Genomic DNA, 13,643 nt, shown 5'->3' with positions numbered 1-13,643 from the left:
TGAGGGTGACCCTCCTGCATGCTTTGCTACTTGAGTATGTTCATAATGACAATTTATCAATGACCTAAGAAGATGTGGAATGCCCAAGCAGGTTGTGCTTCAATCTGCTTACCTCCATATCCACCCACACACATAGCCTTTTCTGCTACAAGAAATGAGGTGCAGTGAATAGACGGTCCTGGAGAGTATTTCCCCAGGGTCACTCTAGGAGCCAGAAGTGGCTGGAATATTATGAAGACTCTGAGGCCAACTGTATCAACTTCCCACTGCATTTGCAAAGGGTAGTAGTTCTGCTAGGGGTTGAGGAGGAGGCAATAACAAGAACTAAGTTTTGCCTTAGCTTAGGTTCCTCAGAGGCTAGCCTATCTTTCCATCAACAGTGGTTTTTAACTGTTTTCTCTCTCTGAAATATCTAAAGGGTACTTTCCTACTTAACAGTGCAGACCCCAAGGACAGTCTACCCTCTGTGGAGATTCTTCTGCTCTCTAGAGAGCACTAGGATCAGCCTTAACCTTTTATGCTCCAAAAGGTCAGATGACATATTTTCCCCCCGGGTGAATTAGGAAGAAAGTTGGGTATTGATCTTTGTAACAAAAATGTGTGAATGTGTGTGACTAGGATAAGATTCATTTCTTTTAAAAGATGAGGGGGGGAAATGCAAGTTAGGGAGAAAAAAAAGTCACAAGTCCAGGAGGACTGGAAAATTCTAAATAAGTGGTTGCAAGAAAGAGAAAAGATCAGTCCCTGAAAAAAAAAAAGTGACAGATAAGCTGCATTTGGAATTTTGTCTCATATCACCAGAAAGTGTGGAATAAACTGACATCTGTTTTAAAAAATAACAGCTGTTCACAATGGTTTTGTGCCTCAGACTTGAAAACCTCAAGCTATAACTTAAAAAGAAAATGGTCTTTTCTCCCATCTTTTCCTCAGGAGGTTATTTCTAGCATTTATTGTCCTTTGTTTCATCCACAGATGGTATCTGAGGCCCAAAATCGAACGGCAGTTTGAGGGTGTCTCCACTCTTGGGGGCAACCAAGGTTATGCTTGTGTTGTCTCTCGGTTGCTGGCTCCTGTTAGCGCACTGAAAGCCTTGAGCCACACAGGTGATGAAAGATCATTTTCAGGGTAATAACACTTGATGTCCAAACCCCAGGGATTAGGGAGCCTGATTAGTCCTGTTCACCTCAGGGCATGGAACGTCATGCCGGACCAGTCTAGATTTCATCGCTCCAGACTTTGTTTGTTTTTTTTTTAATTCCAACCAGAGATCTCTTCTTGGACCTTGGGTTGGATACCTTACCTTAGAGATGTTTCACATACGAGGGGGGAAGTTATCCCACCAGCTGCAAGCCTCACCGAAGTCAGACTGCCTTCTTCAGGTCATTGGCTCCACCGTGGTGGCTTCCACTAGCTCAAGGCCAGTGTGATTCTTGAAAGAGGCTGCTCTGTGCCCCCAGCAAGGGCTTTTGTGGATAGCAGGCCACCTTATGGGCCCACAGGGCAGTAACTGTGAGAAGAGGCCCCTGAAATCCTAAGCAAAGGTATCAGCAGGAAGTTCTAGTCCAGGGTGGCCTCTGTGTCTAAAGAGTAGCATCAGCCACGGTCATTTGTTTATATAACCAATATTTGCTGAGCACCTGTTGCACACAGGCTCTATGCCAGGCACTTAACACGTGTTCTCTCATTGAATGGGTTACAACAAAACTACGAGGACGACACTGTCCATCGCTAGGTAGACAAATTCCAAAACTGGGGCTCAGAGAGATTGCGCAAGTTGCCAGGGGTCGCAGAACGAGTGAAGGGAGTGTCACCTCTTTGGCACATGGAAAGAAGCTGCCCGGTCTGCATCTGGGACCGGGAAATTTGGAAAGATGCTCCTCTACCAGAGAGAAGGTGACTCACCAGGCTAGAGGAAATGGGTTCCGCTTTCCTGGGAAGCAGCGGGCCTAAGGCCCTGGGCAGGGCTTGGGGTCAGGGAAGGGTGAACTTTGGGCTCCTGTCTCCGTAGGTGGTGGTGTTCACTATGAAAATTCCTATGTCTGGTGACAAAATTATACACGGGGACCCAAAGTGGTTTCCAAGCATGTAGTTAGAGATCGTGGGAAGAGGAGGAAAGTAAAGGGCAGAGATATTCAAGGATGGATGGTGTCTGCAATGGCCGTTAGCAGCCAAGTACAAGAGAAGGCTCTTACCTCCCCTGAAATGTCCTGTTTTGAATCACAGAGCCTGTTCCTGTCTGACAGCCCCCCACACCATTTCCAGACATGCCAGATGGCCTCACTGACCTATTTCAACACAACTGGAGCAGAATGATTCCTGTGTTGGCTTCGGGTAAGTTTCAAGAAAGGTGGGTTTCTCTGTTACAGTGAGAGCGAGACCATCAGGTTGCTGCCAGCAAGCACATTCTTTGACCTTCTGTGGTGGGTCCACAGAGTGGAACCAGGTGTTCTTTCAGCCCATGCCAGAATGTACTGGCCGCCCAACTGGCCACCTGCCTCCACCCCACCGACCGGGCTTTGGCTGGCCCTCTACCAAACAGCTGTGCCGGGAGCCACAGGTGGCCGCCCACGCTTGTGCCCAGGCCAGCAGCTGCATTGGCCTGACTCAGCCTGGTGAGATGGACCTCGTGTGCCTCTGCCCCTCTGCCCCAACTCCTTCCCAGCCAGGCACTGCGGGGAAGGAAAACTAAACCTTAACTACACTAAAAAATGATTTTGTGGTCGAAAGGCAATCAAAAAACTTACTGTTCTCTTCTCCATCATCGATTTGGGTATTTTATTTCTTAATGATTCAGATGAACCTGTAAATGAAGAGACATTTAGTTCCTGTGTTAGGGGATATCTTATCATAAATATAAGAACTGCCTGGTGCTATGTATCTATAAATATAAAAACAAAGCAGGAATACAACTCACCTTCCAAAAAAAAAAAAAAAAATGTGTCCGGGAAATCATCCTAGGTGTCTAGATAATAACTACACACAAGAATATTATTTGATATACTGAAAAAACACCCACAAAAGTGGCTAAAATAGGAGTCTGAATTAAAGTGGGTAGAGGGACGCCTGGGTGGCTCAGCGATTGAGCATCTGCCTTCTGCTCAGGTCGTGATCCCGGGGTCCTGGGATCGAGTCCCACATTGGGCTCCCAAGGGGACCTGCTTCTCCCTCTGCCTGTGTCTCTGCCTTTCCCTCTCTGTGTCTCTCATGAATAAATAAATAAAATCTTTAAAAAGTAAATGAGTAAAGTGGATAGCAAGACAAAAGATGTTATCTCAGCCAAACTCATTGCCATAAGAAATAAAATGTTTCACAGTTTTAAACTGTAGAACAGAAAAAAGCAAAACTGAGAAATTAAATAGTTTATTTTGAGATTAAAAGGAGAAAGTTCTGAAACAAGATAATAACTTGGAGCCGCATTTAGTTTTGAAGATTTTCTGAAAGTAGGCTGGGCTAGGAAGATGTTATTACCTACTATGCTTAGGGTTCACCTTCCCACCAATGTGGCAAACTCTTCCCGGAGGGAAATAGCGGGAGACACACTGTTCTATTTCTCAACTGGAGAAACTACATGTACCAACCATCTCTTATCTCTTATGTCTAGCTTTTTTTTTTAAGTTTATTTATTCATTTTTAAGTAATCTCTACACTCAACGTGGGGCGTGACCCCCAGCTCAAGAGTTGCAAGCTTTTTCAACTGAGCCAGCCAGGTGCCCCTGACTTTTTAAATCGATACATTAGGACTTAACACTCCAGTTGAGTGTTGTCCCCTTCAGAGTAATCACCAGAGATCACCCTGTACTCATTGGGAGAGTAAAATCATCATTCAAGACAGTTTTTAAATTGTTTGTTTGGATTATCTCCCAGGGTAGAATCGATTTGAATTTTGCAAAAGCCCCAAACCAAGTCTGGTGAGTAATCTTCGTATAGTCATCTTGGCTACAGATACCTTCTGCGCCATACAAATTGACCCCAGGGATACCACAAAAGGAACTCCAAATATGCTTGGGGTGAGTGACTACTTTAAAAGATTTCACTCATTTGTATACCAAAGTGCTGGTGCTTTGTCTAAAAACTATTGGCATTGCTTTATAATCCAACTTAAAAATAACATAACATTTCACTGAATGTTTTACTACTGCAGATGCTAATATTATCTGGAAAACTGGGCCACCTGAAAGACATGTTATCTGCTAGGGAGCAGGGAGCAGAAAGATCTCTTGACCTCCCAGGTTGAGTAACCCTTCGATTGAGGAAACCAAACCACTTCTTAGACCTGGAAGTTAGTGAACAGCTGTCCTTAGAGGATTCTCCTTCCTGGAGTCTCTGGAGCAAAAAAAAACAAAACAAAACAAAACAAAACAAAACATAACAAAACAAAACAAAAAAACTGTCCTTCCAGAGGGCTAATTAACCAAGGTCTGTCAGCAACATTAATGAAGCTGTGGCTGAGTGTGTTAAGACTTGGAGCTGTGCTTCTTCATCACTGAGTCAGCAGCCGTGCAGATGTGCCCTGATTTAGACCATTCTACACATGTTGAATTTATGTAGCTTGAAGCATTTCCCATTTGCTTAAATGATAATTCTGAGATGAGCCTGTTCTCTAACTAGCTGTGTTGGGCTAACAACCCAGTTTTGAGTGTCTTCCTCATTGGCCTGTCTTCCTCCCGGAGTTATCAAGGAAGTTGTTAATGATGTGTAAACAGATACTATCTTAAGGAATTCTGAGTTTGTCCTTTGAAGACGATAATTACTCTCTATCTCACTTTGAAGTGTGAATTTTCACCATGGGCTTTTTATAAATCAGATACTCATCTATATCAAGACATAAATCAAAATTTTTTTCACAACATTTTTGCTGGAACATGCCTTAAAATCCATGATTTTTACATACACACACACACCCATCTCCCAAGAACCAAATCATTTCAGATTCATACCCTCTCTCCCTAAACAACTTGAAAAAAACCTCCTTGGGTGGCCAGGAATTTTTGTTTCTCAAAATTAAGAATGACAGCCATGGTCAGGGGCACGGTTGGAGTCCATTGTCACTATGCATCAAGAAAACTTCACTTTAAACATGTTTACATTTTCACCCCAAATAGTTTAACCAGATTGATCTTTTTTATCAACGTCATAATAATTCCATTGTCAATAATTAACTAGGAAAAAAACCCTGATAAGACAGGCAGAGGGGATCTCTTTGGGGAGTTCTAACGAGAAGAGGAATGAGGGATCATGTATTTATTTAATGCAGTGTCCTCTGTAAGAGCAAGGGGTGCTGAGTGAGTAGTGTTTCTTAGACTGTTGAAAATACGTGATAAAATATCCTTTGGTTTAGGCAAGAAATTACCAACTTTTGTTTGTTTGTTTGTTTTTTATTCACATTGGAAAATTTCAAACCTATGCAAAAGTTAGAGAGACTAGTGTAGTGATGGCTCCTTCCCTTAGCTTCCACAATTATCAACATGCCCAGTCTTGTTTCCATCTACTCTTCTCTATGGTGGCTTCATTGAAGCAGACACCACCACGTCATTTCATCTTTAAATACTTTGGAATCTATCTCTAAAAGATGAAGACTCTTTTTAAAAAAACTAAACACTGTTAACAAGATATTTATATTTTCATCATAAAATTATTGAATTGGCTCAATACTGTCATCAGATTGTACACCCCACCTCACGCGCACCTTAGGGAGTCTATTCCAGGCGGTATTATAGGTGCATCCTGTCCCTTATCTTGTCATCATCATTATTGATTTTCTAGAGGAGGAAACAGGGGCCGGGAGAGATTGAGGGATTCCTTTTCTGGCAAGTTGAGCCTCGCAGGCTTGCAGAAGACCAGGATTTATGAGAAAACAGTTCTTCCACCACCAGTGCCTGTACTGTTTCTCTGTTGCAAATCACATTTGGGAAGAGGAACATCCAGGTCTTTGCTTGTCGGTCCCAGAAGAGTGTTATAAAAAACAAGTAACTCATGGAGAAAACAAATCCTCCTCTGGCCCCTCTGACCATGGCTGGTTTGAGCCTTAGTCGCATAAGACAGCATCCCATGGTGTAACTGCCTTGTTGCTGCAGATGACTTCAGCCGTGATTTTTTTTCTTTTTTCCTTTTTTTTTTTTTTTTTTTACAATCAGCACGTCAAAAGCTACTCTGGTTAACGAAACTTCTCTCAGACTTCCCCTTCAGTCTCCAACTCCATTGCAAAATTTCCAGCTGTAACCATTAGTAATTAATTGTAACCAGGCTCAACCATGGAATAAAGTGTGTAATTAAAAGTTATTTTCAGGGCAGCCCCGGTGGCCCAGCAGTTTAGTGCTGCCTTCAGTGCAGGGCCTGATCCTGGAGACCTGGGATCGAGTCCCACGTCGGGCTCCCTGCATGGAGCCTGCTTCTCCCTCCGCCTGTCTCTACCTCTCTCTCTCTCTCTCTCTCTCTCTCTCTGTGTGTGTGTGTGTGTGTCTCATGAATAAATTAAAAAATCTTTTAAAAAAAGTTATTTTCATAGGGAAGTATAGTGATGTTAACAAACACATTTCTGACAATTGATTTTTTTTTAAATGGGGTGGTGTAGAGAGAGAGAGAGCAATAAAACAAATACAGCAAATGTTAACAAATGGTAAATATAGATGATAGATAGATACATGGTAAGAAAAAGAGTTCATCCCCATAGAAAGTGTGTGTGTGTGTGTGTGTGTGTGTTTGTGTTTATGTACATGCATATGTCGGTGTATGTGGGGAGGTAGCGTGCATGGGGGGTGTATGGAGAGAGAGAGAGAGAGAGCAATAGTGTAAACACTAAAGTTGGGACGCCTGGGTGGCTCAATGGTTGAGCATCTGCTTTTGGATCGGGGCGTGATCCTGGGGTCCCGGGATCGAATCCCGCTTCTGGCTCCCTGCATGGAGCCTGCTTCTCCCTCTGACTGTGTCTTTGCCTTTCTCTGTGTCTCTCGTGAATAAATAAATAAAATCTTAAAAAAATAAAATAAAAATAAGAGTTAAAGCTTAGTGCACTACTCTTTTCTTTCCTTTTTCTTCTTTCTAAGCAGGAAACCAAGTGAAGTACAACAGTTGGATTCACAAGTCCTACATGTAAAGAGTGGCCAGAAAGGAAAGCAACTGGGCTAAAAACCAATTCTGAGTCCTAGTCCAAGAATGAGTTTTTCTCAAGTCAAAGCAGTGGTTCCCAGATTTTCAGATTTCATGGACCAGTAAAATTTCAAAACTACTTTGGAGACTGATGTAGAATTGGTAGCGTTTCACTTTGCCAAGTAAGGATATTAAAAAAAAAAAAATCTATCAGTTACTATTCCCATAAAAGGTACCTTTCTAGAAGAAAGTACATTTTAACTGCAAAAAAGTGAATGCATTTCATTTCACTTTAGTAGAAGTCACTACGTTGTCCTTATTTTTGTATTTAATATGTTTTCAAATAAACTTTTCAGTTGCAAGTAGACAAAACTAAACAGGTGATTGAAACACCAAAGGCAGGACCGTTCCTAGGTGAAGCCCACTGTGCCACTAAGGCCTGGAGAACCCAAGGGGCTCCTCTCCCACCTTTTTCCTCTGCCTGTCTCTAGCCTGTCAGGGGGCTCCCTTCATCTGTAAGACAGCAACAGCAGTTCCAGGGGCACACACAGAAGAGCCAGCAGCCATCCAAGAGGAGAGGCTGGTGTGTCAGCATCAAGGAGGAAGTTCAGAGTGTTCAGAGACCCCACACATTTGCCCTGCCGCCACCTCCCCCACTGCCCCCCACCCTCCCTGGACACAGTGGCCAGAACTGAGCCGCAGTCCATATGCTAGCAACAACTCCTGGAAACTGCCTCTTCCACAAGGGACAGGGGTCAGCTGTTTGTTGGACCAAGGGACTATGTTAGGTCTCTGAAGGCGTCATCTGAGGCTAGCACGCCTGAGTGTGAAGCCCATTATTTGAGAGCAAATCGCTTAAAGCTTCCCTTGCTGAGGCCTGCAGAGCCTGTTGAACATCTCTCTAACAGTCTAAGAAACGCTTTATTTAGTTCCATCCAAGTTTAGAGCAGAGATCTGTGTAAATAATGCTCAAAGTCTTCCTGCATTGCAAGGGAGCCTGAAGAAGCCTGGCCAAGTGATATCATAGCTCTGTTGAGAAAAGCGTGAATAATCTCCCATCATTTTACCCCCAATTGCATATGGACAATTACTCATCTTTATTAACTGCCTTCTTGAATTATTCATGAAAGCAAAGGTATTCAAACCCACAGAACTGGCCTTGCCATATAAAGGAAATTGTAACAGCTCCTAGTGAGACTTGTTAGTGTAATTATGGGGAGCTTTTTCATATGTCAGACAAGCTATGAAAAATGTGATCAGCCCACAGACAATTTTAAAACACCCTGTTAGCCTGAAGTTGCAGTCGCTTTCATGATATGTACCACCCCTGAAACTGTGTAGAAGATAAATTGCAATGTAAGCAAAAATTGAAGATGAAAAGATTTCCAGAATGAGATGAGAGAATGAAGCAATAAGACAGAAGTTCTCTTCCCCCCACCTAACAAAATAAAGCAAACAAAAACAAAAAAGAAGAAGAATTAAAACAACAACAACAAACCCTACTAGCAGCAAACACTCTAGAGTCGTGGAATAATTTTCTGCCCTCAATATTGAAGAATAAGTACCTGAAGAAAAGTCTGGTACTGCCCCAAAATCTTGATACAAATTCCAGCTTTGCCCCCACCCATCCTAAATAGTATGTAGAAAAGAAGGTGAGTCAACAAGATCCTGAAATTCTCATTAATACTTTCAACCATCAGAAAAAGCAAGCTGACAGACTGAATAGGTGGTTCCTGGGAAAACAGGGAAATTCAAGAAGTCCCTGCCTACTGGGACCGCACGCAGGTTTGAGAAAGGCCACAATCTATGAAAAAGCACGATGGGCATGCCTCAGAAAGTCAGTGTAGACTTCCCATATGTTTCAGGAATTCCACATTTGGGTATATTACCCACAGGAATTGGAAACAGAGACTCCAAGGCTTCCAGTGGCAGGGTCTGGTCTGGGGAAGGGGAGGCAGGTGTCATGTCCAGCCTCAAAGGTGGCAAGAAGCAGCCCTTGAGACTTAATCAAGATAAAAAGGTTCTGCATAGCAAAAGAAACAGTCAACAAAACTAAACGACAGCCTACAGAATGGGAGAAGATATTTGCAAATGACGTATCAGATAAAGGGCTAGTATCCAAGATCTATAAAGAACTTATTAAACTCAACAGCAAAGAAACAAACAATCCAATCATAGAATGGGCAAAAGACATGAACAGACATTTCACCAAAGAAGCCATACACATGGCCACAAGCCCATGAGAAAATGCTCTGCATCACTTGCCATCAGGGAAATACAAATCAAAACCACAATGGGATCCCACCTCACCCCAGTGAGAATGGGAAAAATTAACAAGACAAGAAACAACAAATGTTGGAGAGGATGTGGAGAAAGGGGAACCCTCTTGCACTGTTGGTGGGAATGTGAACTGGTGCAGCTACTCTGGAAAACTGTGTGGAGATTCCTCAAAGAGTTAAAAATAGAGCTGCCCTATGACCCGGCAATTGCACTGCTGGGGATTTACCCCACTGGATGTTATATGTTGGCAAATTGAACTCCAATAAAAAATTTTAAAAATTAAAAAAAAAAAAAGAAGCAGCCCTTGAAGCAGCCCAAGAAGCAGGCTAAGATGGATGAGGAAGATAAGGCATTCAAGCAGAAACAGAAGGAAGAGCAAAAGAAACTCTAAAAGTGAAGGCCATAGGGGAGGACCCTACCACCACCCCTACCCCCAGCCCCACCACAGGTGGAATTAAGAAATCCAGCAAAAAGGAAGCTGCTCCTGGTGCCCCAGGCTATGGTGATCCTTAATTCCATTCCTGTTTGAACATCTGGATTCCCTGTCATAGCACCTGTTGCCACCTATAGCTGGAATGAAGTGCGGTCTTAGATCTTGTTGTACATTTAAGAATAAACTTCTTTTTTAAAAAGTCATTAAAACAACAACAACAAAACAGAGAGTCTTTCCAAGGGACACGTATTACACCTACGTTCAGAGCAGCATTATTCACAATAGTCAAAAGGTGAGAGCAACCTAAGTGTCCGTCAACAGATAAACAGAATGTGGTTCATCATACAATGGAATATTACTTGGCCTTAAAAAGGAAGGGAATTCAGACATGTGCTACAACATAGATGACACTTGAGGACGTTATGCTAGGTGAAATAAGCTAGTCACACAAAAAAAGCGAGTATTGTATGATTCCACTTATGCGAGGTACCTAGAGTGATCAAGTTCATAGAGACAGAGGGTAGAAGGTGGTCGCCAGGGGCTTAGGGGAGAGGGAGTAAAAAAGTTTGTCTTAATGGGCAGAGAGTTGCAGTTGGAGAGAATGAAGAAGTTCTGGAGATGGATGATGGTGATACCCGTACAACAATGAACGCGCTTATGCTACTAAACTGTGAGCGTGAAAATGGTTCAGTTGTAGATTATATGTTGTGTATATTGGACCGCAACTTTAAGAAGAAAGAAAATCCACAAGGTCTTGCCATCTTCTGAAGCACCATTCAGATATCCGGAAACGATCCTCAGGCCACAGGGTAGGGATGCACTAGCTGGGTAAGTGACTTGCTGTGGTGGAATGTACTGTTGTTCCCAGCTGCTCCCCTCCTTCCCCATCCTTGTCCTTTGCCACGTGACTGGAAGTGCTCCCTGCTATGGAACAGAGTCTGCTTCCCTGCCCATTGACTCTGGGCTTGGCCATATGACTCACCGTATTTAGCAAATGGAATTTGAACGAATGTGATGTACCTGATATCCTGGGCCTTGGTGGTTGGCTCTTTCCTTTTTTCCTTTAAGATTTTATTTATTTATTTATTTATTTATTTATTTATTTATTTATTTATTTAAGAGAAAGAGAGAGAGAGAGAAAGCACAAGCAAGAGGACAGGGGAGAGGGAGAGGGAGAAGCAGGCTCCCCACTGAGCAGGGAGCCCAACACAGGGCTTGATCTCTGGACCCAGAGATCATGACCTGAGCCGAAGGCAGGTATTTAACTGACTGAGCCACCCAGGTGCCCTGGCTGAGTTCCATCTTGGATGGTCATCTGAGTGCACGGAAAGGACACATCCACACCAAGAACAGGGAAATGTTGACATGTTAGCACATGTCGTGTGTAGCAATGGAATGATCCTCTTTCCTCGCATTTTCGTGTCTCCATAACCACCTCTTCCATATGCCCCCCCCCATAAGGGGAAATGCTGCCCAAATATGTTGCCTTAGATAGAATGTTCTTTTCTGCCACATGCCTAGCTTCCCAGTCTTATGAGCCAAGTTGTAGCTGAGAGTGACTATTCTGAGATTGCATTGTGAAATCTTTCCTCCTCCAAATTTATCTAGAGAAATGAAAAGAGCCCATCCTTACGAGCTCATGGGAAGATTCTGGAGCTCTTGCCAGAGCACCAAGAGGAAAATCCACTGCTTCAAAAGACAGGGGTGTCCAAACCTGCAGTGGCGGGAGCATGAATCACTGTAGCCCAATCCCTCAACTTTCCTCCTTAGCTCGTATAAATATACTCCTCGTTGTTCTTGGTTTTCTTTTCTATTTTAAAATTCAGAATTTTTATTCTTCTACTTGAGATGTCCAAGTTGCTAAATCTGGGGGCAGATGCTCTCTTTCTCGATGTAAGTCTACAGGAATTCTTGCCTCTTCCCTTAGTGTCTGCCCAAAATAGGTACAGTTCTGAGAGCTGCTGCTGCCCACAAAGTGCAGGCTGCTGTCCCCTGGTCTGCCGAGCAGACAGAGGGAAAGAGAGAGGGTTTGTTTGTTTTTTGTTTCTTTTTTTTTTTTTTTCATAAAAGGCCTGTGGCAGAAGCCTGGATACATACACATGCCAGACAGAAAATAGCCCAAGATGATGATCTCAACTTATTCTTGATTGCTAATTTCTAGTTGCTGTACTGAACACAGAGTTAGAAACATTGTGTGCTCGGAAGGTTTGCAGTCTAAACTGCCAATGGTGTGCCCTGTGCATGAGGCTGGTCAATAAATATTATTTGATGAGCCGGCAGCCTGTTAGGAGGGAGGAACACACTGGCTCTCTGAATAGTTCAAGTACTCAGTCCAAGAGGAGAGAAATGGGATTCAGCCAGAAGTTGAGAAGTAGTAACAAAATGATGAATAATCATGCCTATTTATGAGCAAGGAGGGTTTTTTTTTTTTTTTAATACCACAGGGCCCAGGAACTTTTGAACACAGCTCCCAGTCCTGCCCAGTGGCTCAGGAAGTTTGAGGGACAGAATCATCCCCAATTTTGAGGAGGAGAAGTTGAGTTATGAAGACATGAGTCAGCTTTTCTGTGGCCATATGGTACAAATGGTCCCAGAGTTAGGTTTCCTGACTTCCAGCCAAGGAAGGCATTTTTCAGACCTCTGGCCTCCTTCACAGGACTCTTCTGATACAAGTGTCACCTGCCAAACATCCCAAAAAGGCCCAACATGGCTTTGGCTTTGTTTCCAAGTTGGCCAACAGTTGGCGATGTGAAATGGAGACCTTCTCCCAAAGGGGCAGGAGAACAGCAGAACAGGAGTGAGTGCAGCTCAGGTCAGTGTCCTGTGCTGGAGGGAAGCAGACAGTCACCAGACATCTCTGCTGTCCCTTATGTGTGGCCCTCCACAGGTGACAAACAGGAAAGACTTGCCTCCTAGGGATCAGATGGCCATCTGAAGCACTGGTTAGCACAGTTGGCACAGTCTCCATAGATGACTGGCTCAGCTCAGCCTCATCTCTGAAAATTAGCATATGGCTCAAAGAACCCTGTAAGTGCCCACAGGCACTGCTGCCTCCATTCTGCTACTTTGGGCAGAGTGAAGTTGAGTACCAGCAGAAGGAACAATCAATACCCTGAATTATCCAGAAAAAAATGAAATGCAAGCCAACTAGTTTAACCAAAGAAGCAAGATACTGGTTTTTTTTTCCCCTTAAAAAGAGCAAAAACAAATTTAAAAAGCAATTCACCAAAGAAGACAAAATACAAAATTGCCAGGAATTGCCAGTCGGTAGAGATTTGGCATTTGAGGGTGGTGGACCAGCTGTCCAAGATGACAGGATTGTTGTTGATGGGTCTGGGCCTCCAGGGAGGTGGACTTTGGATGGTGTTGCCATGGCCCGCTCACACTTGTTTACATCTGTTCCTTGGAATACTAAAACAGCATTGTAGTCCATGGCCTATGCCTGAGAAACCTAGCTGCTGTCCCCTTGGAAATACAGAGGGCCCCGTCTTAAAAAAATCTTTGAAACACGGTCAGCCAGAGGGCACAAGTGACACTGAGGCAGAAAAAGCACTATGTGAGTGGTCAGAAGAGGTGTTTCCTGCCTCTGCGTCTATCAACTCTCTGACACCTCTGGCCACAGTTTCCTTAGATAAAATGGAGCTCATGCTTACCTACTCTACATGTTGGTGTGAGGCTCAAATGACATCCCGTAAAATGCACTGTCTGGAGGTTGTTTTATCCCAGGGCTGTTGCCTTGGCTTGTGGTAAATCTCAAGGCGGTCCTATATCAGCATCTCCATCACACATAGGGGTTGGCCTGCCACCTCCCCTCAGTTCTTGGAGTGTGTATGTGCTACTCTTT

This window comes from Vulpes vulpes, chromosome 2 (genome assembly GCF_048418805.1).
Source record: "Vulpes vulpes isolate BD-2025 chromosome 2, VulVul3, whole genome shotgun sequence".
Classification (NCBI taxonomy): Eukaryota; Metazoa; Chordata; class Mammalia; order Carnivora; family Canidae; genus Vulpes; species Vulpes vulpes.
This window is presented reverse-complemented; position numbering follows the sequence as displayed.